Here is a 26,748-nt window from a genome sequence, read left to right on the forward strand (position 1 = left end):
ACACAGCTAATTTTGAATTGTGCTTTCACCACTGAGAAGAATGTAAAATATCCCCTTTCTTTCCTGTCTTTTATTTTAAAATGTGTTATTCCTGATATAAATAAAAATTCCTTTGAAACCATTAATATTAGTTTTAGAGCAAATCTAATATTTCCAGAATCCTGAGTTCTAGCAAATCATCAATTAGTTGATAATTAATATGGATTCATTGAAGAACTCTAATAGATTAATTATTCTGGACTCTTTTTAGTTAGTTGGATTCACTGAAGAACTCTAACAGATTAATTACTTCTGGACCCTTTTTCGTTAGTTGAATTTTATACAATATCCTTTTACATCTGTCACCTCTTCTTAACATATCCCCAGTTGCAGACAGAATAGAAGGAATCCTAATAAAATCACTTAACACCAGCCCTCTTCGCTTAGTTTAGGTTGTATTATACCAGTAGACTTGACATTTCTTAAGAACAGAGGTGTTCTAATCAGAGTTATAACATCAGGACCACATTTCTTGTTTTGCTGTAAACTATTCTTAGTGGATAAAGATAAAAAAAAGCTATACACATACAGTTGCATGTGGGCACTTTAATAACACCAAAGAATAGAGTCGATTTTATATTTAAAGAGAAAATACTGAGTTGACTTTAAAGTGAGCATGTGAACGTCTTCTCAAGCCTTATAATAAGAAGCTGCTTTTGATGCAGAGATTGTAACTCGGTCTGTCTAGACGGCTGCTTCTTCCCCACAGCTATAAAACATCCTTATTTCCAGGAGCTAAGCTGTAGTAGCTGGCTTGTGGAAAAGCTGATCCAATTATATTTTTGTCGTTAAACATGAAATTGGGAAATATCTTAAATGTTGAAGTACTAATCAGAATCCAAGGACCCTTTATTCTAATTTCTAATTACTGTATAGCTTGTGTACCTGCCTCCATAACCAACTTTTTTGAATAGACAACCTACAAATTCTCGGACACACACACTGTTATTTGATGTTTCTATTTATGTCGTTTTGAAGTACTGAAAGCCTTTTCCAGAAAAAAATCAAGGAAAAGACAGTTCTCAAGAAAATCTTGGTAGAAGCACTATTTAAATCCTATAAACCTTAGAGATATGTACTTATTTTATGCTCTCTCTTTTTTAGTAGAAGTCAATTCTGTTTTCAGTGAGGATAAGATAATAGATACATTGAATGTTTGTAAACTATTAGCACCGTTCTGAAAAGGAAATAAATAAACTTACAGCTTCTGCCAAGACAGTATATTATTAGATTTTAATATTTAACTTAGTTTACTCACCAAAATTGATTTGTTGTTGCTGCTGTTATGACTGTTTCCAGGTGGTTGTCTGCTTTAAAGAAATACACAATTAAATTAGTTCAGGAATGCACTATGCCTAAATTATATTTGCCACTTTTATTTTTATTTTGAAGTGCCTTGAAGTGAATCATTTCATTTGGCCTCTAAAAACAATAGCTTCACTTCTCCTTGCTCTGTCTCTCATTTCTCAAATATCAGTCAACAGAGAAAGTAACATGATGACTGAACCTTTTCAGTGAAGATGTCTCCTGCACAGGTGTTCTACCCACACAGATTGCCAAACTGAAAGCTAGCCACATTTTTATTGAAAAACAATACATTTCTTACCTTCTATATGGAGTCTTCTCCAGTTTCAGTATTGAGAATCCTTTCTTTTTCCCAGAAACACTGTCCTATGAGACAAAGGGTCACGCTTTATCATGGGAACAATTTAATGTTACGCTTCTTACACTGATTTTTCACAGTTCTTTATTCAGATTTAAGGTGAACATTCCAGAACTCGGTGTTTCCTCAAATATTTCACATCTCTAAGGCTCATTCCATAATCCTTTACACTGGATTATTTTTCAACCCAAAATCTCTTGTAAAATCTCAAATTAGAGTCCATGGGGGATTTATTTATATTTGGAGCAGCTTTCTGCTCCCATGTGCCTCTTAAAGCTGGTGTCCTTTTGTAAAATGCATCTCTGAGGTTCAATGTGCCCTAATGCTGTTCCTCCCTGAAGGAAAGAAAATATTACTGAAACGAAGCTTAAATTACAGGAGCTGTGTGATGCCATGTGTTGAAGCTCCTTAAATTCCTTGTTTTGGTTTGATTCCCAGGCTTTGTCCACAAGCCACATGCTGGCATTTACCACATATGCCGTCTTTACCTGGACTGGCCTGGTTCATAGTCTAAACGGGCCACCTCCTAAAAGGTGTGACCCCAAGGTGATCAACTTCCTATCACCAAATTTCCTTCTCCTACCCACACTTAGCTTTGGTATATTGCCTTTGTTACATTTAATGGAAGCATATTACAATGTTACTGTTGACCATAGACTCCAGTTTGCTTTGATTATGTTTTTTCCCAAATATCATCCCTTTTTCAACACTCTGCATAGTTGACATTCATTTGCTCTTCCACATGTAAAAACATTTTTATATTTGTACATTTAGTAACAGTCATTGGCCACTCCAGTTTTTGCCAAGTTATGCAGTCCCAGTCTTTATCATCTATCTTTACCTCTGGTGTCATACATTCTCCTATCCCACCTTTTTCAACTTTACTCAGAGACATCTTTGTTCAGTGTAGTTAAAATGTTGTGCTACCATCACACAGTATTATGCTGTCTATTTCTGGATCTGTACAATCAATCCTGTAAACATTCTGTAGTCCTTCAGCAACAAAGACCCGATCTCTACCCGTGCTCTCCTGGTAGCCTGTGTAATTGGCTTTTACCTCTCAACGTTTGTTCATTAATGTTTGTTCATATTAGTGAGACCATACAGTATCTGTTCTTTTGTTTCTGGCTAACTTCACTCAACATAATGTCCTCAAGGTTCATCCACATTATTTTATGATCCATGTCTTTGTTCTGTCTTACAGCTGCAAATTTTCCATCACGTGTATATACGACAATTTGTTTATCCACTCATCCATTGACTGACAGGCAGCTAACTAATTTTTGAGAGCAAGTAGAAATATTTTGACATTAGAAATTCTATGTTATGTAGTTATAATTTAGAGTCCTACCTGCTTTCTCTTTCATGATTTTATTAACATCATCTCTAGAAGTAGGACATAGATCTTGAAATAATTTAGATGACAAAAGGGGAATTATTGGTGTATATTGGGTTCAAATAGAACTGCAGTTCCAAAGAACTATACTTTGTAAATCCTTATATAGTAATTTCTGTCACTATTTTTACACATTATCTGAATAGAGCAACATTTATTGTCTATGAGCAGTTTACAAGTAAAAATAAATATATCCATAAAATTTTCTGAGCAAGTGCTTTATTCATTTTGAGTCTAACATTCAAAAAGATATTGATAGCATGAGAACAATTTTTTAATCAAAATTGTATTTTTATTTTTCTATTTCACATAAAAATGATGAAAATCAAGTACAGCTATTTGTATGTATGGGTGTAACAGTTTTATATGATAGTACTTATTTTCTTGAATATCTACTCTAAAACCCACTTCTAAAGATTACTGTAGACCAAGAGCTGGCAAACGATGTCTTATGGGTCAGATCCAGGATACCACCTGTTTTGTAAATAGTTGTATTGGAACAGAGTCACTCCCAATCATTTACACATTGTCTATGGCAGCATACCACGGCAAAGTTGAGTAGCTGTAATGCAAACCATGTGAGCCTCCAAGCTGAAAATATTTACCTTTACAGAAAAAAATTGCCAATCCCTACTGTAGGCTACTATAACTTTCATAGTTCAAAAAAACCTTTAGTAACTCAGTAAAGAATTTTCCTATTAGCAAAGAAACTATAAAAATTGAATCTCCAGGAAAAGGTAAACCAAATTCAAATGCCTGTCTAAACAACATGATGCTATACAAATAAAATAGCCCATGGCAAGTGCCTAGGATTTTAGAAAATGCCACAATTAATCTGATAGATTTGGGTTTTCTGAAATCCACTTTTTAATATCTTAGGCAGATTCTTTGGTGACTATGATTTTTCTCTTTATCAAATGTGACTTTGAAACTACCAGACAAGATGGCATAATTTCACATTTAGACAGTCCTGTCTGACTGTCTAAATGTGAAACTAGCACATGATATATAGCAGAAACTAGCAATGATATATAAAATAGTAAAAGAGAAAGCCAAATAGACATAATTAAACTCAAAAGGAAGAGCTAGAAACAAAACAGAAACAGAATATCGACACTTATTCATAATAAAAAGGAAAGTATAGTATAGAGGAAAATTAATTTAAAGATAAAAATCTGTAGAAAACATAAAAATGTCTAAACTTTAGAACGATGCTAGTAAAAGTAAAAAAACTGAGGATGCCCCTTATATTTATTTATATTAAACATTGTAATACATTTCTGAGACAATGAAATAAGTGATAAAAAACAAATAAGAAGTAAAAACATTGGAAAGAAAGGTGCAATATTGAATTTGTTTTTCAGAAGATATGATTGCTTACAGAGAAAATCTGTGAGGATTAGAAAAAAATAAACCTTAATAGAATTTATAAAATAATTCATTGAGATTACCGGAAATAACATCAGAACACAAAAATCAATAGCATTCCTATGCTGCATTAGAATTTCAGACTATGTAATCAATAAAGTTTCCAATCACAATAGCAGCAAAAAACATAAGGAACTTAGAGAAATAAATCTAAAAAAAGAGGCACAAGAACTTTAAAATATTGCAGAACATAAAAGAACTGGAGAGATACTGTGTACTTATGCATTGGAAGATTCGAAATCTTAAATATGTGAGTTCCCTGAGATTAATCTATAAGTTTAAGGCAATTCCAACCAAAATTTCCACATAGTCTTTTGTGGAATTGGACAAAGTAATCAAAAATTAGTAGGGAAGAATAAAGGATCAAAAATATAATTAGTTTTTAAATGTCTAAAGACAAGGAGGAGAGCAAAATGGGAGGCGGGAGAGGCCTTTCAGATGGCAAGACACATTATAAGGTTAGAGAAAATAAGATTGTGTGGAATTGGTGGAAGGTCAGATAAATAAACAAATGGAAAAGTGTGGCGAGCTCAAGAACAGACTCATGTATGCAAGAAAACTCAAAACAGGATGTATATGGCATTACAAATCAGTGAGGGAAAGAGGAACTATTCAATAAACATTGTTGGCACAATCAGTTATCCATATGGAAAATGAAATTAGATTTCTACCTCATACCATAGGAAAAAAATTATGTTCAAGTTGATTAAAGCCCTAAATGTAAAAAAGCAAACTTTAAAACCTTTAGAAAACAGCATGTGTTATGCTTCAGGGTCAGGAGGACACTCTTAAATAAGTCAAAAATATTGAACCATAAAGGAAAAGATTGATAAATATTAGAGAAAATTAAACTATTCAAAAAGGCACCATAAATGAAGGGGGGTGGGGAGCAAATAAGCAAGCCACAGACTTGAAGATATTTGCAGGACATACAACCACCAAGGGATTAGCATCCAAGATATATCTTTTCACAAAAAGCAAAATATAGCTCCTGCACACCCATCAAAAAATGACCAAAAATCTAGTAGAAAGGTGATCATAGAAAATGAACATAAAATTCACAGAATTGGCAATCTAAGTGCTCAGTAAACTTACAAAAAGAGGTTTAACCTAATTAGAAACTAGAAATAGGCAAAATAAAACAAGAGGTTATGTCAAACCAATCAGAGTAGAAAAATTTAAAATTCTGACAATACCAAGTATTGGCGAGGATATGAAATGATGGGAATTCTTACACACACTGTTAGGAGCTCTAAATTGGCACAATTCCTGTAGAGCAATTTTGCAACATTAATAAAGAGAAAAGATATATTTCCTTTGATTCAGCCATTCAAATCCTGGACTTACAGTCCAGAGAAACTCAGACAAATGTATATAAGGATATTTGTGCAATAAAGTCCACTGAATCATTGTCAATAAGACCAAAAATATATTTAAAAAAAAAAAAAAACTAGCAACAACCTAAATACCCTATCAACTGAAGAATAAATCATGGTCCACTCACACAATGAAGGAGTTAAACTAAAGTAATTAACTACAGCATGTTTTAATCTCATAATATGGGGAAAAAAGAAATTGAATAAAAGTATGTTCAGTGTAACACAATTAATATAAAGTTTGAAAAGTACAAAAAACCTAAATATTATTTATGAACACATATTTTCATATGTAGTAATAACATAAAAGCATGCATGGGGGATGATAAATACAAATTCAGAATGACTGCTATACCGGGGTGTAGTTATTCAGGCAGCTTCAACTGTATCTCCAATTTTTGTAATATTTCATCTTAAGGAAATTATAATAGCAAGTATTTATTATTTATTGCATGTCAGACACTTCTCTAAGCTCTTAACATGTATCAATATATTTAAGCCTCTTAAAATTCTATGAGATATTATTGTGTTAATTTTGCTTTTGAGGAAAATGAAGCACGGAAAGGGTAAGTAACTTATGGAAGGTTACACAGCAGGGAACTTTCCTGGGTGACAGAACTGAGATTCACCCAGAGAGCTTCCCTGGAGCCTGGGCTCTTAACCACCAGACTACACAGCCCTTCTAGACCACAAATATTGGAAAATGCTAATACTGATAGAGCCTCTCTTAGTTTCCAAGCTAATGACAAAACCACACGATGGGTTTTGCATGGCTTCAGAAGATGAAAGGCTTGATTCCTCCCAGTAGTGCTTTGGTACGCGGTTGGCGGGCAATCCTTGGCTTCTTTCCCAGTAACATGATGAAGCCCTCTCCTTTCTCTTTCCCACTGACTTCCTGTTTCCAGCTCTTCTCCCTGGCTTTTTATCTTTATAAAGTCTACAGTAATTCGAATTAAGACCATCCCTCGTTCAGCTGGCCACACCGTAACTAAACAGAACATCCTATTTACAATGGGTTCATACCCACAGGAATGCTATTAAGATTAAGAACATGTCTTCCCAGGGTACATAATGTAAACTGCTGTAGAGCTGGAGGGTAAGTACATGGGCTTTTATTATATTGGTCTGTAAATATTTTAGTTTGAAGAAAAGTATATAAATACTTTAGAAGCAAGGTTTTTATGAGCATAAGACTTCCCAATCATTCAAGCCAGTTTTAACCATTTCCATTTAATAATGAAAACAACTGATTTTTCATCATTCTCTGCCTTTGAAGCATTCTTTATTTTTATCTTCTAAATGTTACTAAGCAGTTTTGTTTTTTTTTAAATAATAGGACTCAGTACTACCATTTGGCTGTTCATGAAGATGAGCCATTCTGCAATTTACGTATTTATATTATCTTCCTACCATGGCATTCAGATTTCTCTACAGGAGTGTACAAATGGTAGCAGTGAGGGGACTTCCGTGCTTAGTGAATGATAAACGTATCCAATAATGGAGAAAACAAAAGAAAGAAATTGCAGATAGATTTAATTGTAATAAACATTTGCTTTCCCTATACCAGTGGCTAATTCAGGGTACTCATGGGTTCCCTTAAAAACAGATGAGATATTAATTCCATCTGATTTACATCAGATCTTTGTGGAGATAAACAACTGAAGCTTTGTATAGTTGATAGGAGTCTGCATCTTAAAGTGGGGAACTGACCTGGGCGGGAAAGATTTTTCATCAAATCAGCTGATCCCTGGAGGCAAGAGGAAAGGAACAAGGCTAAAACTGAGCAACAGCTTCTTTATTCTCGTTTTGCAGTGGTGTGTGGTGGTGTGTGCTGCTGGAACTGACCAGGGGGCAAAAGTCATGAATAAATCATTTGTTTTTGTATCCCCCTCCACCTTCTGCCATTGGTTTTCTCCCCGGAAGCCATGTTTGTCTTCCATTCTTAAAGAACTTTTAAAGAGATCTAAGGAATGTGGTTTTATTCTCGATCCAAAAGATGAACCCATGGACTCTGAGTTCTAACCTCAAAATCCAAAAGATAAAGCACCAGGTAGAGAAAAAGGAGCAATAGGCCCAGGCGAGGGTCGATGAGGCCCTAATATTTTATTCATACCCCACCTCCACCCCCAGTTTGGACATGGTGCGTCTGTGTGATTTTGACCTTTAATTCTATTGTATCTGACTGGATAAAGACTGCATGGGAAATGGGATTAATGAAAATCAAACAAGAGATGATGCAGCTCTTATTTCTAAATCGAAAAGGAGCCAAGGGTCTGAATATTAAAGATACCTGTGATACTTTTGCTTCCTACCACAAAGAAGAAAAGCATTTCCCTAAATTTTCAATTACCTGAGCCTTGTGTTTTTTGAGAGTAAAATGAATGGGATATGCTTTTGATAAGTGTCATAGCACCTAGGGCAAATCAAACATCATTCTTTTGATGGCTTACATGTAGATGCAATTCAGGTTATATTATTATTTATAGAAAAAAATGCTTGCTTCTCTTTCCCATGTAAAGTGTGAGTAAAAGCAATTTTAGAAAGCTTTATTATTTTATACATATGTTAAATCACATCTAAGTAAAAATATGGAAACTACTATGCAAATGAACTAAAGGTAAAGCCCCTAGACCCCTCTTCTCACCAAATTGCCACTCCAAATCCACCCCTTGGCATGTCTAGCATATTTTATACTCAGAGTGGGTCATATTGTAAACCACCTTCCTCTGTACCAAAAAGTTATTTTCAGTAATAATCATGAAATAGAACAAATACATTTCTTGTATGAACCAAAATTTGTTCTCATCAAACTAAAATATTAGAATTTACTTTTTAACATTCTTTCACTGTTTATAATTTTAAAGAAGCTTGGTCACATAGAAAGAAAGAGTTATAGTAACTCCAGTTCTGTTTCTTCCTCTTTATAATTTCTCTGCCATCATTGTTCATTGCAAATCTACTGTTTAAACGCAGGAATGTATTAAGTTCTATGGGGAATGAAGACAGGGACTGTTTGACATAAATTCAAATAATTCTGGACTGTCATAGCTGAGTCCCCAAGTATGGGGACTGGATCAGCCGTTCTACAAATTAACTCTCATGCAGAATGCAATGTCTAACAAATGGTAAGTAATGATAAATATCAACAGTATTGCGATAGTTGAATTGTGCCCTTGAAAAAGATCCCCGGTACCTCTTAATGTGACCTGATTCAGAAATAGGAGCTGTGCAGATGTAATCAAGTTAAAACAAGATTATATTAGATTAGGGTGAAACCTAAATCCAGTATGACTAGTGTCCCTAGAAGGAGAGAGGACATGCAGAGATGCAAACACACACAGAGAATGTCATGTCACCGTGGAGGCAGAGATTGGAGTGAGAAAGCTGCAAGCCAAGGAGCATCAGAGCTTGCGACAATCAGGAGAAGCCAGGAAGGGGCAAGGAAGGCTCTTCATCTAGAGCCTTTAGAGGGAGGATGCACCACCCCGGTTTCTGACTTCCAGCCTCCAGAAGTGTGAGGGCAAATATCTGTTGTTTTAAGCTACCTAGTTTGTGGTTATTTGTTATGTTGTGGTTATTTGTTATTCAGCAGACCATCAAAAGGTTTTTTGCAGAGAGAAGTTTGTAACACTAACATTGTTTGGAATTGCTGCCAAGGGTGATACATTTTTATAAAAAGAGTCAGTTTTGGGTCAGTTTTATTATTGTTTTTAAATTCTCTACAGCCAGTGTACCTCCTTATGGTGAACACCAGGGGTGAACTGATCCCATCGCCCCATCCTTGTTAGCCACTGGCCCATCCTATTTAGAACTTCTGGAGCCAGGTCAACTTTCCTGAAGGGCAGAAAGCTGCACAATGGTTGTCCTTTGAAACTTTTCCTAAGCAGCCATCTCTTCACTCTGGCTTCCACACTTATTCTCTTTTTTCACTCCCAACTTTCTAACACAAATGCCTGAAACTGGAATTGCCTGCCTTGTGGGGGCAGAGACATCTCAAATTGATCCTTTTTAGGTGAAGGGATAGAAACTGTATTGTTTGCACCAAGCAAGGCTATGAGATGAACCTATAAAAAGCATCACACAATTATGTGTGAGAATTGCTGCCCTCAAAAATAAGTGGCCAGAAGTGACTCCTGATTAAAGAACAGTCTTCTCTCCAGCAATGGCTAGATAAAGTTGTTAACAAGTTTGATGATGTAAAGCAGATACAAATAGTGCTATATGGGAAATGGACCCGCATTTATTAAGCAACTTACTGTATCCTTGAACTCTACTTACTTTTCTCCTTTTTTTCCTTATAGACATCATTTCTATTCTCTTACACATGTTTTGAAGATTAGAAGAGGGAATTTTTATACAGAGCTGGAGTGAGCAGTAAGACAGAATTAGCTTTTGTAAAATGTGCTAGGCACTGAGCAACTTGCTTCAAATACATTTCATAAAAGATTTGCAAAATACACACTATTATTCTTAGAGTACAGAGGATGAAACTTAGTTCAAACTTTATGATTCTCAGCTAACAGTACTGTTCCGGTTTGCTAATGCTGCCATTACGCAAAATACCAGAAATGGATTGGCTTTTATAAAGGGGGTTCATTTGGTTATAAATTTAGAGTCTGAAGTCCATGAACATGTCCAAATTAAGACATCAACATGAGTATACCTTCATGAAGGAAGGCCAATGGCGTCCAGAAAACCTCTGATAGCTGGGAAAGCATGTAGCTGGCATCTCCTGATTCTGGGTTATTTTCCATCTCCTCTCTCAGCTCCTGTGCATTCTTTAAAACATTGCTCTTGGGGCATTTTGTCCTCTCTTAGCTTTTCTGGAGCAAACACTGGGCTAGCATCTCCAAAGTGTCAGCAAAAGTCTGCTTTCAGCGGCCATCTCCAAAATGTCTCTCTTAGCTGCTCTGAGGTCTTTCTGTTAGTCAGCAATTTTATAGGACTCCTGTAATTAAATCAAGATCCACCCTGAATGGGTGGGGTCCATATCTCCATGGGAATAATTTAATCAAATGTTTCACCCACAGTTGAGTGAGTCACATCTCCATGGAAACAACCTAATCCAGGGATTCCAATCTAATCAACACTAATACGTCTGCCCCAACAAGATTTCATTAAAAAACAAGTCATTTGGGTGACATAACACATCCAAACTGGCACAAGTACTATATAGTAAGCTAGTGAGATTCAAACACAAGACTGGCTATATCCTCCCATAAAATCTGTCTAATGTATTACAATATGCTTTTTCCTGTAGAAATAAGCACTGGCTCAGGGCACCAAAAATAAATCAGGCTAGATCTAATGAAAGTCCAGTTCAGATTCTAAAATAAATTTAATGAATCCTGTCTCCTGGTTCTAAGAATTGGTGTTTTTGGGAAAATTTGATCCATGCTGGCTGCATACAAATGCTGTTTCTATCATAGCCTGTAATTGGAATGGAACAATACAGACATGTTTAGAAGAGAAAGAATTGATGTTGACAAACTGACTGTAACCCATACAGGTATTACAAATGTGCCGCAGTTTGATTCCCCCAGAAGCAAACCCTGACTGGAGGATCCTGGTGCAAGCAGTTTATTTGGGAGATGATCCAGGAACTGGTAGGATAGTGGGGAAGTGATGTAGGAATGGGTAAGGAGCATCTTGAAAAGGCCATTATGATATTCTCTCTGTCTGGTGGTTGGTGGCTGATGTGGTATATAGAAAAGATCAGTGAATCCCATGATTATGTACCAGTGGTTGTACTTTCATCATAAAGTGGATCCATTCATCCAAGATAACTTTATACATCATCCCATGATAATGAACCAGCACTCTGTGAGCTCTCAGAAAGTAGTGCTGGATGAAGCACCCTAGAGAGGAAAGTTGAACCTATACCCAGAATATGTATCAATCCAAATAAGTATGAATTATTGCCTCTACAGGTTGGCAAGGATGCAATGTGATAAATTCCACCCACAGAGGACAACTGCCACTGAATTTCCCACTGATGCCAGTGCTGTTTCACTCCTTACTGCTTTAGAGAAGGGAATGCCCTCTGGAATCTCCCAATGAATATAGGCAGCTGGTGGGTTCTCTGGTTCTTTGTAATATTTACTCTAGCATGACCAGCTCTCTGAGCCTTTTGGCCCTTCCCTCAATATTCTGCCAGGGAAATTCTCATCTCTCCACTTTATGTATTGTTTGCCATTCTTCTCCCCAAGCTGCAAGGACACATTCCAGCAGTATATTAGCACCAACTACAGGTGTCCTTGCCAGGATGCTAAATCCTTATTCCTGGAAGAGTATCCCCATGCCAATAAAGTCTCCCTTTCCAGTCTTACATACCATCCTTCACCTCGGTCTAGCATCCTCAAGATCCATTCCCAGGCATGTTCTTCTGGTTCCCACTTGTACATTTTTGCCAGATCCTGTAGCTCTTTTAGTAAATAATCACTTTTCTTCCATAGCAGACCATGCTGCTGTGTGACCCTGGTTATTAGTTTAGACAGAACCAGGGGAAGTAGGAGCAGATCTTTAGGAGGACTGGCATCACCCTGGGAGTCATGTGCTTAAGGTGAAGGCTTTACATGGTCTTCAGGCAGGGGAAGACTCTTATTTTCCAGCAAGGAGGAGTGCATGACTTTTTCCCAGCCACAGAGTTCAGAGCAGACTGGGATTCAAGGTTCTCAAGCACAGCCTCCAGATCTCAGTTCTCAAGACCCCAATCCTTCTTCAAGATTCTCAATTTACTGTGGAAAGCTCTGAATTGAGCCTTCTGTGTAATGCTGCTATACTTACCATCAGATTCTAGCCTGGTATTTTCAGCACAAGCTACCCTCCCTTTGCAGGAGGTGAGGATACCTTTAAACACTGCCAGAGAGACTTTCTGGATTTCACCCTGCCTTGAAATGATAGCTGACTGACCCAAGGCTTCCTGCATCATTCATGTAAACTTAGCAAAAAAATCAACTAATTCCCACAATCTGTATAATTATCATTGTTGCTTATCTCTCAAAATGTTAGAGGTATTCAAAAGTCAGCATATCAAGAACATTAACCAGTTTCATTCCTTTACCCCATAATGTCAATACCCCTTTTCAGCACAAAGAAGTTAGAATGGTCATTGGCCAGATAACCCTGAAGATTAAGAGAATGATTAAATGAGAGGGAGGAGTTATAACTGAGAAGTTAGGATTTAACAAATGATTTTGACTACTGACTCATTATATAGATATTTCTTTTTAGTTTCTAGTGTATTAGAATAGCCAGAAGGAAATACCTGATAACCGCTGAACTGTAATCCAGTAGCCGTAATCTTTGATAATGATCATATAACTATATAGCTTTCATCTTGTGACCATGTGAATGAAAAAACCTTGTGACTGACAACCCCTTTATCCAGTGTATGGGTAGATGAGTAATAAAATAAAGACATACCATGAAACAAAACGTCAATGCATCCCAGTGAATGTGTTTCCCATTCCACAGGTGAAGTCTTAGTAATGGTGACGCTATGCACACTAGAAGTTATCACTACCCAACTTTGAGTACTAATTGCCTTTCTTTTTAATTAGAGAAGTTGTAGAAATACAGAAATAAAATGCACAAAATACAGAGTTCCCACATTTTGCATTAGTGTAGTACCAACTATCTTGATTTGGGTTCTTCCAGACGCAACTCTGCAATGAGGATTGGGATGCAAGTAACTTACTTTGGAAATGATCTCAGGAAACATTGGTACAGGAGTGAAAAAATGAGAGAGGAAAGGAAGGCAGCCAACAAGGTAGGCATTACTGACTTAGTCTGCCAGGGCCGCTATGACAAGTAGCACACAATGGGTTGGCTTAAAGCACAGGAATTCATTGTCACATGATTTTGGATGCTAGAAGTCCAAAATCAAGTTCTCAACAGGCCACACTTTCTCCTGGAGTCTGTAGCATTCTGGAGCTGTCTTGCTGCAACCCCTGGGGTTCCTTGGCTTGCATCTTAGCCTCTGTCACATGGTGATCTGCCGCATTCTCTGGCTTCTACTGACTTCTGGTTTGTGCTTGTCCTGCTCAGTCATCTGTGTCTCTATCTAGATTTCCCCTCCTTAAAAAGACTCCAGCCATATGTATTAAGACCTACCCTGATCCCATTTGACATTGTCTAAATAGGATCATCAAAGATCCTATACACAAATGAGCCTACACCTTAACAAACAATAACATCTCCAAGGGTCCTTGTTTATAAATGAGTTCACACTCACAGGACTGGGGTTAGGATTTCAACATGTCTTTTGTGGGTGACATGATTCAGTTCCAAACAGTTATCAAGGAAGTTCCCACCATGCAATTTAGTTCCTTCCAGTGCAGATTATAAACCTCAGAAGTATTCTGAGAAACTAGGGAGCTGGGATTTCATTCAACAACCCGCTCTGGGCACTGGTTGATGCTTCTGGGGCTGGGGAGAGGGAGAGCATTAATTTTGCAGCATTTCTGCCCTGCCCCAGGGTGAGGCAGAGCAGAAATGCAGAAAGATGCTGGCAGTTGAGAGTGTGGCCATTTGCATTGAAGGGGTAAACCCAGAGGAGACAGGAGTGTGACAGTGACAGCATCTTCCCCTCTGTGTAACAGAGTTTTCGAAGACCTGACTGTTTCAAGGAACTGCTGGTCCCCTAGGAGGCCGATGTGTATATATTTCTTATTTTATATTTTAAAAATTATTTATTTAATTTTTGATAGTAACTATAATCACATGGTTCAAATACAAATATTAAATATTAAAAATGGGGACAAAGAGAAATGTCTCCTCCCACTATTTCTCTCCCCAAATACCTGTTTACTTATTTTCTACCTCTTACAGTTAAACTCGGGAAGTTTCATATATATCAATGTTATAAATATATATTTACCGTCCCTCCTCCCTTTTTACACAAGTTGTAGCATACTATATACATTACTCTATCATTTTTTTCTACCCAATGATATCTTGGGGATCTTTCCACATCAGTACATCAGTGTATTAGCTGCACAGTATTCCAACATATCGATAAACCTGAAAGGATTTACTGAGTTTACTAAGACTGGCTATTTAAATAGTATTCCATCTTTTGTTATTGCAAAAATTCTCCAGTGAATAAGGTTAAAGATGGTCTCTCCACATTTGTGAGTAAATATCTATAAAATAAATTTCTAGAAGTGGATTGCTGTGTCAAAGGATATATGTACTTTTAATTTTGCTTTAAAAATTGCCAAATTATGCTTCTAAGAGTTTTAAGGAATTAAAGTGATACAAAAGTTTTAATGAATTTTCTATTTTTCTTCCTCTTTGCAGGGAAATCTTAACTTACTGAAGTTGGTGAGACCAGTGAGGTAATACTTTTAGAAAACACCCTTAGTATGTAAAATACTCAGTGACATTTTTATGCCAAAGAACTGTCCAAAGCAAATATTAAAATACTTTAGTTGCTGCTGTGCATATATAATTGGTAGGATCTTCAGAAGAAACAATTCTATTTTTAGAGGATGAATATGAAAAAATTTAATAGCATTTTCTTAAAACAAAGGAAGCCTATTTTGGCATGCCCATTCTGACAAATCATGTAATAATTTTGTTGGTGAAAATCATCTGGCTGAATCATCACATTTCGAACAACACCAGAAGTAAATACTGCAATTGCTCACAATTCTGAAGAAAGCCTGTTTCTTGATGAGTTCGAGTTTAACAACAACAAAAAAGATTCAGCTGCTATTTTGTTGTTGCCAAAGAATTATTTTCCATTAAGTTAGGCATTCCGGAGTTTTTCCACAACGACACTGTTGACATCATTCTCAGAATTCATCAAAAAGCATGCGGCAAAAGACAACTTTAACTGCACTTGCTTTGATTTAGACAAGTCACCCTCACTCTCCTCTTCTATTGGAAAAAGGAAATTAATTTCTTACACTTTCCTCAGGCTGAAAAGATAGTCTATAGCACTCACACCAAAACTCTTCTTTTCCCACCTGCAAGATTGATTAATCTATAGCATAAAAAAATGTAAATCTTTGGGGATCTTGTCACTTTTATGGTCTAGAGAAGATGAATTCAAGCAGGATTTCAATATGGCTTGGCCCTCTGGCCCCAAAATAATATAGCCATGTCACTAGGGGAAAGTCTGCGGCAACTCGCTGTGCTGTAATAGTTTACAGATTCATAAAAAGTATTGATCAAGCTTCGTCTCCCGTAGTTCTAAATAGAGTATTAAAGGATTTTATCTTCTAGACTACAGCCCAATAATGCTAAGCATGGCAATGAATAAGCACATGAAAATCAACTACAACCAACAAACACAAAAACATCTGGCTTTGTGTTTAACTCAACTATCATCAAGTTAATGGTGCAGTCATGTAAAGCTTCTCCTTTTAATTAAATAATTAGCCCTTTTCTGATGGACAGCTTTATGCTTGGCCACACGGGCTGTTTGTAGATGCAGTGCTGGCAGACATTCCATGGCAGAATAATTTGTCCAGCTTCAACAAGATTTCAGAAAGCATCCACCCACTTCCTTTCTGGTTATGATCCCCTATCCATTTTCATAAATTTTTGCTGGTGCATTGAGTTATTAGAATATTAATAACATCAGCATGACAATGATGCTGAAAATTTGACCTGATTCTAATTCTCAAGTTCAAGTATTTGAAAATTATGGACTCTTATTTTCTGAAATAGGCTTTCAACAAATCACAGTAACATTTAATTTTCATTTATTTTTCTGAAACTGGATTTTTCCCCATAAGTAATGCAGTTTAAGTTTTACCATTGACCCCAAAGTTCATAGCATCAGTAAGATTTTATTTTTTCTTTGCCAACTGCTCTTTTATTTTTAGATGTTTGCATAGATTTTTTTTTTGTTTTTTTTTGGATAATAAGAGATCCAGATCAGAATGCTAAAAGTCTGTCACCACTCTGTGACAAGAAAACTTTAGTTATATGAAGGAGAAATATTTGAGATCAAATCATATTTGTACTATTGTCAATGTATATAAATTCTGTATATAAATTTACAGTGTGTACAGTTGTAAAAATCCAGAAGTCTCTTTCTTTCGATATGGAAGAGAATATATAAATATATCAGCTACTTGCATACATAACCCCTAACACCCATTTACAAAGCTTATATTCCTAACATCAAAACCATCCCATAAAGAAGAGAGACTTATTTTTTTCCTTTGGGGTGGGGGGAGGCTCATGAATACAGAAGATCTGAGGTACCTGGAATTCTCTAGAAAAGGCACATCTGAAATTCACTAGAAAAGACACATTGTTTTGTCAGTCAAAGATCTAAAACCTAACTGCTAAAAATGCTATTTGATTTTTTGCAGCACTTACTATTCAGTGGTGGTTAATGGGTATATAAAAGTTTCTCAGATTAAGTGGGGAAAACAACTAATCTTCAATAGTAATGAATTTCTTTAAAAAGCTTCCAACAGAGCAGTGGGGCAGTTAGTGACAGCTTAGTTACCTCCTTGGATGAAAAAGATGTTATTTTTCTCAATAATCATTTTAAGGTAGCTTCAGGTTATGCTTCTTGTTTTACTGTTGATGAAACCAAGCCTCTTCCGGGATCGAAGTGAAAGAAGAATTTCTAACCACATTGAGCTTATATCTTATCTTTTATCTTAAAGAAAAAAAACTTTCCATCTGGTAACACACATTTTTTAAATGGAAAACTATTATCACTTCAGGAAATAAACCTTTCCTTCTCAAAGAAACACTACAAACCTTAAGTGAACAATGAATTAAAAATACACTAAATTTCAGTAGTAAAAAAGTTACCCTAAAAATGCTCGAACAATACAATGACATGGTATATAATTTTGAGATTCCAGTAGAAAAAATTCACTATCTCATATAAAGCTTTCCTATTTTCAGTGATACTGAATCTACATATTACATGATGGAGTATTCTTGAAATGAAAGCTCATGAGTTGTAGTTCGTACACATACATTTTGTAAAAGTAGACATATAACACCTCTGGATTGTTTCCTCTTCTTTAAAATGTGATGTTAAGGTAAAGGTTTTCCAAGGTTCCTCTAATTCTATAACTACTGTCTTCAAAAGGACATTTGCCATTACTGCTTTGTGGTAAGAGACCTGTCATTTGGATATGCCATATAGAGCAGCTCTGTTCCTACTTCCCTTTGGGCCTTTGGCAAATCTCGTCAGGTTTAGGTCAGGCTGCTAGTTCCATAGGGGAATCCATGGTACACTGGAAACCTGCCGTCCCGAGGTTCTGCGTTTCCCTTGCTTCAGGAAGACATCAGTCCAAAGCACAAGCGTATAGAAATCCAGGGCCCCAGTGATGCATTCTCAATCCAGGCCCGACTTTCCTATACTTGTCCCGTGACTGGACAGTTAACCCTCCTGGAGGGGAGCTGGGATAGTAGGCATGTAACTCCCTAGATGCTCACGGAGTCTCCCAGCTTCTTTTAAAATGCCGTCATTAGCAGTGCACAGAAATAAGTGCCAACCAATTGATGTCAAGGCTTCTAGAACATGTCAGGCCCCAGTGGGCAGAGACGCCAAAAATGAAAAGCGGTTCACTGCCTCCAGGACATGCTATGAAATGACAGTAGAAACTGTGCTAACGGATGAGGAGACATCAACTTCTTTCAATTAGCCATTCATTTTGTTTTATTCTACCTGCTTGGGTAAAATTTCTCTGACATAAACAATTAAGAATTGTTTAGTTACTGTATTCAGTTACTAATTTTATTACTTAGTTTTCTGAGAAGTATAGACATCATTACATGGGTTAGAAGACACCTCCAATACAACAGATTTGGATTTCCTTGGAAGATTCTTAAGGATGGATAGTTACTTTTGTTTCATTCATCACAGCACGCCATGACTAGTACGTGCTAAACCATCTAGGGAAATGTGCAATACTCTGTGTCATTGCTCCCAATAGCCAAAGTGGAAGCAAGAAGAGACATATTCTGTATGGTATTCATGTGTCTTTTTGGTGATTACTATGATTGAATAGTAATTTTAATGGAATGATTGACTTACTACTTATTTCCAGTGTATTTCCTTTTTATAATTGGCCAAGGTCACTGTGCTGGTTTGAAGCTGTTCTGTACCCCAGAAAAGTCCACGTTCTTTTAATCCGTTCCTATGGGTATGGACCTATTGTGGATGGGATATTTTAAACAGGGTGTTTCAATTGAGATGTGACCCACCCATTTCAAGGCGGGTCTTAATCCTTTACTGGAGTCCTTTATGACAGGATAAAGGACACAGAAAGAGAGAGAGAGAGAGCTCAGAGAGAAATGCCCAGAGAAATTTGGAGAGAAAAGCCACTGGAACCGGAGCCGAAAGCTATGAAACCCCGAAGAGCAGGACTAGCAGACATCAGCCATGTGCCTTTCCATGTGACAAAGGTGTCCCAGATCCCAACAGCCTGTCTTCAGAGTCCAGGTATCATCCTGTTGATGCCTTAAGTTGGACACTCTCATGGCCTAAGAACTGTAAATTTGTAAACTAATAAATCCCCATTGTAAAAGCCAACCGATTTCTGGTATATTGCATTGTGGCAGCTTTAGCAAACCAAAACAGTCATATTGCTACAGATAATCACCACCTGACCTGTAGATCTTTCTTTTTTATATCTGAATGGATCATCCTTTCGTTGCTTAGATAAGGAAATAGAGAAAACACTAAGATTTTACTGTTAATTTTTTTTCTTTGCCTCAGAAAATCAGTATGTGGTAGATCCAACAAATAAAAAATGGCAAAACATCAATAAAAATATAAGAAAAATAAACTTCAAATAATCATCTAAATAAAATTACAAATTTTACAGAATTTTAAATTCTATTTTACAATCATAACAAAATAACAATGTAAGACAAATTTATTTAGAGTACAGAATATACCACACTGAGAATAGAGGGTTTTTTGTTTGTTTGTTTTTTGTTGTTTTTTTTTTTTTCAGCATATCAAATATTTTCTTCCCTTCTAAAAAGTGGAAAAAAATACCAACTCAGAAGAGGTGCATTGGGCAAATTGGAATGTAAATAGTTAAACTTATTTCACATTATATATTCGGAAGAAAAATATCTGCAAAAGGTTGAAGAATGATCAATACCATTCAATAGATTGTCAAAATCTTGAGGCATTTGTTCCGACACTTTATATACATGCCAACCTTTGTCAGTTGGCAAACTTTTGTCAATAAATAGATTGCAATGAAAAAAAAAAGGGAGTGAGACTAAACACTTGGTTTATTTTATTTGTTCCATCTTCCTCCTTCACTTGAATTTTACTTTACTGTTTCATGACACTACATAGGGATTATATAAACTAGTTCTGAGTATATGACTATTTGATACAGGCATAGATCATTTTAAAAAACAATGGAAAATACTAAGCTTTGCTTGAATTTTTGTTTTCTTTATATATCTTCTTACACTAACCATTTACTTTCTTTCCCTCTCCAAAACAAAGAGCTTAATTGCATTGAGGAAGCTTATAAGAGAAATAGGAGAAATAAGTTTTTCTTTGGAAATGGCCTCATGACTCTCATTTAAAATTAATAGCATAAAAGAATTTAGCTTCTTATAGAAACTAAACATGCACTCCTATATTTTTAGGGTGAGTTGTGGATTTCCTACCACTCAGAAAAAAATATTCTACTTCTCTTAAGACATAAAACTGTTTTGCAGGGCAAGCCTGGGCTCTGACAATACCTGTAGAATTTAGTAGAATGTCAAGAAAATGGGTATCTGATCAACTCCTTTGTGTACTTCTTGAATGCCTACTCTGTGCTGTGTTAATTTTTATGAAATCTCTATAAGACAATCAGTAGAGGTTGAAATTTCAAAGCACAAAGCTAAAGCTTTATCTAATTTCACTTTTCCACTACACCATGGGGTTTCCTAAATAAGGAATCCTCAGCACATGAGAGGTTTGGGGCAAAATACCACACACACAGACCCCAACCAGAAAAGGCCTCTTTCAGACACCTTTGTGCCAGGGGCTCTACTTATGTGCCTGTCTTCTCTGAGAACCTGTATCTCTAATGTAATGATGGCTGGGCTCCCAGAGGTCAGATAGCACTATGTTGCAAGAAACATTTGCTTGAAATTTTATAATAAATGAAAAGAAATAGGTTTTAGAAATTCAGCTCACACTATGAACTGTAGAATTTACTGTCTAGCTAAACTAGGCATAATAGCAGAGCCAGAACTCGGAAGGCAATAGTAAGATGTCCCCAGAACATGGGGATGGGTTATAAATATGTAGCTGTGGAGACACAGAAAACACCTTATTTATTATCCACAAGTGTATCTATCATTCATGACTAGGAGTAATTGGTGAAAGATGTTGCTGGACTTAATGTTATTAATCTATCTGGAATAAAGGGTGAGTCATTACAAGAAATAAATATGACAAATTCGGGGGAGTGGGGAGATGTAGAAACAAAATATGGGGGAGGGGGTAGAGACACGGTACAAAAATTTACATCCAAGTCTTCAATAATGGCCCAGGAAAAAGGGCATCCTGATAAACCCACGCAAGTGATTCAGGTTACTTATCAGGTTGGTGTCCTTTTGTTGCAAATGTCTAGTCGACTCTCACATCATGGTATATCCTAGTGCTTTGAGAGTTAGTTTGTAAATAAACCTCTGTAGTTACTAAACAACTCTCTGAAAATAACATGAATCACCTAGTATATGCTTTCCTAGCTTTCTGTAATACTATGGGCAGCTCTATTCTTATTGTAAGTAAATACAGTTAACATTCTGGTTTTTACAAGCATATTTCTTATCAACTCTGGATGCACTAAACAAAATAAAATTTCTGGGTACAAGCTGTGAGGTCATTTCATCATTTCAAATAATGACATTCTGAGAGACTCTGTCTGATTTTATGTATTAGGAAATTAGAGAGAGCAAGTGAGAGTGAGAAAGAGAGCAAGAGAGATTGCTTTTTGACCAACATCCTTCTTCCTCATGTAAAATCTGTGTCTCTCTGATGCTCAAACTGTTCCTCTGTCTACTCCTTCTCATCACTGTCTTCTACTGATCTTCCAGACACTTGGTATTTAGGTCATGGCCATCTTTTTAACCATACATTCTGCCAGAATGTTCCTTGGATAACAGCTAGGCAAAACTAATGATGCAGGCTCAGACTAAGTTTCAGAGAAACTTTACTAAAAAATGGAACCAAACAGTTCAGGCATTTAAGGCAGAGATGCAGGGAAGTAGATCTGGTCACATGATGTAGAGTGAGAAACTTGCTAGGTTAAAGGAGACATCTCTGGGCTTTCCGGGTTTTAGTTTGCTAGACTGGAAGAAATAACACTCTTAATTTGTTCTGCCACAAAGAGCAATGCAGACTTTAGTGTCATATTTCCAGCTATGTCGATGTTCCTATAGCAGGTATGGCTTACCAATACATCCCATCTTACAGCCATTTCCTTTGCAAATTGAAACAACAAAATATATGATCTGAGAGTCTCCTGTTGCCAATGTTTTCTCTTCCTCGGTCTCTGCCAGAAGGCTACATCCAAATATCTGAGTGAATTTGGGGTTCTTCTGCAGTTGCAGCCTGAGTTATAAAGAATGAAGCTCCATCAACCCTTCAAGGTTGAATTAACTCAACCCTAAGACCCTATATCCCAATTTCCCAATTTTTCAAAGGTTAATAAAGTACACAAGAATGTTGAGGTACCAAGTAAACACATAACCACTGAGAATTCAATAGAAATTCATTTATTCCAAGCTAGTAAACTCAATATATTACAATTTAGTCCACATCACTATTGTCAGTCATCCTCTCTGAAGAACCCAGACTGCATAAGTGGTAAAAAAAACTCTGAGGTTCATCTTATTAAAATGCCAATAAATCTGGGTCAATTATCCAAAATCTCATAACCTGAGAGATACTATAACTTTAGAATCTCCGCTAACTACTAGATTAGGATTGCCTTTCTGTGCGTATTATCCTCATCTGTTTCATGTTGTTCATTGAATAATAGGTATCTAATCATATTTGTTTTTAGTGTCACTCATTAGCCTATGTGACCTGATGATCTAGGTCAGTCCAAATTAGCTTAGTTACTGCTCTTTATGCCAGAAGGACATTTGGAGATGCTAAGCTAAAAGACGAAGTTCAGAGCTGAACCCAGAGAACGTAAGAGAGGACCCCCAGATGCTTAGAAAGGAATGCCCTGGGGGAAAGAAGCAAGGATGCACAGGAGCTGAGAGAGAGAGAGAAGCTTACAGAAACATTTTGGAGCAAGACATTTGGAACACAACCTGTGAGCAAAGGACCAGCAGACACCAGCCACATGCCTTCCCAGCTGACAAAGGTGTTCTGGACCCCAACAACCTTTCTTTAGTGAAGATATCCTCTTGTTGATGCCTTGGTTTGGATACTCTCATGGTCTTAGAACTTTAAATTTGTACCTGAATAAATCCCCTTTATAAAAGCCAATCTGTTTCTGGTATTTTGTGAACAGCAGATCTGGCACAGTATACTTACATATAAATACATTTTATAATTTTTAAAAATGCATATATCCTTTCCTAAAATACATATTAACTGTAATTCTGTATTGCATATACAGTTTGGATTGAAATTAGCAATATAGAAAGAGGCTAGTGAAATATCACTTCAGTACATAGTATTGTCTATTGTTGAAATTACTTGATTCAGAATACAAATGTAGAAGAGGGAATATAACTGATTATCAAGAATTAAGACAATAATGAGTTAGTATTCCCTAAATATAACTATTTAAGGCACAAATGTTCTCTGATTAGAAAAAAGTCAAGAAAAATAAATTGTTTTCTCTTCTAGCACATAGAAAGAGTAAATGTGACCTACCAGTGTAACATGGTAGTAGAAATATGGAGGAGAATAGAATGTCATTGGGGCACAACATGTTATCCACTGATTAAGCCTCTTTAAGGACCTATGAACATACAAAGATGACCTACAATGAGCTTGAAAGAAAGAAAATATGTGGATGAAAGCATCATAACCACCTACAAGCATTTGAACAATATACATGAAATGGAATTATATATCATTCTATTCAAGCTACAACTAAAAGTGATAATAGCAATTTACAAAGGGTCATTTTAGCTTAAGCTTATATAAAAGTCCTCAGTAGATCATCTATTCTCTTTGGATTTGGGAGAAGATTAATAACTTAGTGAGGTACATTCACTTAGTCAAAATAAACCCTGGTCAAATTTAGGTGTTTCCCTTAAAGTTCTTACGGTGTTATCAATTAACCATGCTAAAGATTTTATTTTCTTAATCACCTTCTTTATATTAAAAAATAATTGGTATTTCTATTAGTAACTCTGTTTTGGATATTTTTGGAGACTAGAGCAATTTGTTTCAAGTCACCAGGATGTTAATCAGTGCAAAAACTTAGTAGTTTATTAAATGATACCCTTAAGTCTAAAAAAAGGATAATATATTGGCCCTGCCCTGATTAAGATGGCAGAGTGAGATGCTTCAGGGCACCATCACCCGACAGAATCTTTGAACAACAAGCAAGAACAGGCAGAAACATCTTTCTTAAAGCTCCAGAAAACAGTTAAAGGACTGCAGTAACAAGGTGAGCATCAAATCAAGAAAAATGTAGGATCTTGTGATGCCTTGGCTGGCCCTTCCCTCATGGGCTCAACATGGAGCCGGCCTGTATTCCCAGGGTTCTGGGAGCAGAGTAACCTTCATACACAACACAGGAGCAGGTATGTCTGGCTGTGTGGCTGGTGATGTCCTGAGAGATTCACTATCCTAGAACTTGCCCTGCATGTTGAAGGCAACTCACAGAGTTCTCCTACAGAAAGCTGTGGGAGAGCAGTCAAGTAACTGCCTGGGGCAAGGGATTGCTGGCCAAAGGACACACAGTGCAGCACATGAGACCATGAGGAAGATGTTTCCTAAGGAAGAGGGGACATTTGGAACTGTGTGAACAGAGGAATTCCTAGGGCAAAAAGTGCATGCCCCAGACAAGATGCATGGGCAAAAAGGACCACGGAGGCCTCTACCTTTTGGGCTGGAGCTACTCTAAACTCACTGAGTGGATATGCTCTGAAAGAGAGCACTCACACAGTTTAGCTGCAAAGACTGAGAAAAGTAAGTTCTTTTCCTTTTTTCCTTCATTATTATTATTGCTGTTATTGTTATTATTATTGTTATTATTATTATTAATTAGCTTCTGGCATTCAAAGAAAGCTCTGTCATAACACTAGCTGGAAACAAGCGTAAGGAACAGATGTCTCAGAGTCTAAATTCCAGTAATGACATATTAAAATATCGAAATGTCTAGGTTTCAGTGAAAGATTACAAAACAAACAAAGAAACAGGAAGCAATGGCCTAAGCAAATAGGAAGATTAAAGCAATAGAAACTATCAGTGAGGAGCATCAGACCTGGACATTCCAGATAAAGACTTTAAAAAAATTGGTCCTAAATGTGCTCAAATAGCTAAAAGAAAATGGACAAAAAACTAAAGGAAATCAGGGAAATGATAGATGAATATCAATAGAGGGACGGAAATTATGTAAAGGAATGAAACAAAGCTGAAATCCACAGTGAAAGAAATTTAAAATTCTCTAGGGGGTTCAACAGCAGATTGGAACTGGCAGAAGAAAGAATCAGGGTACTTGAAAATAGGAAATTGAAGTCATCCTGTCTGAGGAGTAGAAAGAGGAAAGAATGAATAAACGTGAACAGAGCCTGAGGAACCTATGGGACACCATCAAATGTACCAATATATGCATTGTGGGAATCCCAGAAAGAGAAGAAAGAGAGAAAGGGGCAGAGAGAATATTCAAAGAAATAATGGCTGAAAACTCTCTAAATTTACACATTCAAGTATACACATTCAAGATGCTCAATGAACTGCAAACAGGATACACCCATATACACCCACACCATGCCATGTTATAAGCAAACTGTTGAATGCCAAAGATGGAGAATTCTGAAAGCTGCAAGAGAGAAGCAACAATATAAGAGAGCCTCAATGAAATTAAGTGCTGATTTCTTGTCTGAAACCATGAAGGCAAGAAGGCAGTGGGAAGACATATTTAAAGTGCTGAAAGCAACAGATTGCCAACCAAGAATTCGATATCTGACAAAACCATCTTTCAAAAATGAGGGTGGGTTTAAGACATTTTCAGATAAACAAAAGCTGAGAGGCTTTGTCAACACTAGACTGGCCCTATGAGAAACACTAAAGGACATTCTGCAGAGTGAAAGGAAAGGACATCAGACAACTGACTGAAGCCACACGAAGAGATCGTCAGTAAAGGTGATATGGGTAAATACAAAGACCAGCATTACTGTATTTTTGATTTGTAACTTGACTTTTTACTTCCTATAGGATCTAAAAGGCAAATGAATAAAATGTAATGATAAATCAATGGTTTGGGACTCATAATGCATAAATATGTAATTTTAGACAACAACTACATAAAAGTGTGGGGGATAAAGGGGTAAAGAAACATAGCTTATGTGTGCTATTAAAGTTGGTATCAAAGAAAACAAGATTGCTGTAGATTTAGGATGTTAAATTTAAGCCCCATGGTAACCACAAAGAAAATATCAGAGAATATGTAAACTTGTAAAGACAGAAAGTAGAGTACAAGTCACCAGGGGTGTGGCAATAGGCAATGGGAGTTAATGTAAAATGTGTGTAGGGTTTCTTGTTTGGGGTGAAGAGAAAGTCTTAATATTAGATGGTAGTGAGGGGTACTTTAACATTGTGAATGTGATTAATCCCACAGAATGGTATGCTTGGGAAGAGTTGAGATGGGAAGAATTATGTTGTTATGTATGTTTTTGCAATTTAAAAAAAGAAAGAA

General features: G+C 36.5%; 1 long non-coding RNA gene across 1 annotated transcript in view; it reads right to left on the reverse strand.

Moving 5' to 3' along the window:
• Nucleotides 1-1,299: 1,299 nt before the first annotated feature.
• The window catches only part of LOC119511574, a 37,449-nt gene continuing 12,000 nt past the window's right edge, over nucleotides 1,300-26,748 (reverse strand). Inside the window, exons 2-3 of the long non-coding RNA XR_005212208.1 lie at nucleotides 1,646-1,710; nucleotides 1,300-1,349 (exon numbers count right to left, since the gene is read on the reverse strand). This is a non-coding gene — a long non-coding RNA (uncharacterized LOC119511574). The remainder of the gene's footprint in view (nucleotides 1,350-1,645; nucleotides 1,711-26,748) is intronic.

Source organism: Choloepus didactylus, chromosome 16, assembly GCF_015220235.1.
Source record: "Choloepus didactylus isolate mChoDid1 chromosome 16, mChoDid1.pri, whole genome shotgun sequence".
In the NCBI taxonomy this organism is placed as follows: Eukaryota; Metazoa; Chordata; class Mammalia; order Pilosa; family Megalonychidae; genus Choloepus; species Choloepus didactylus.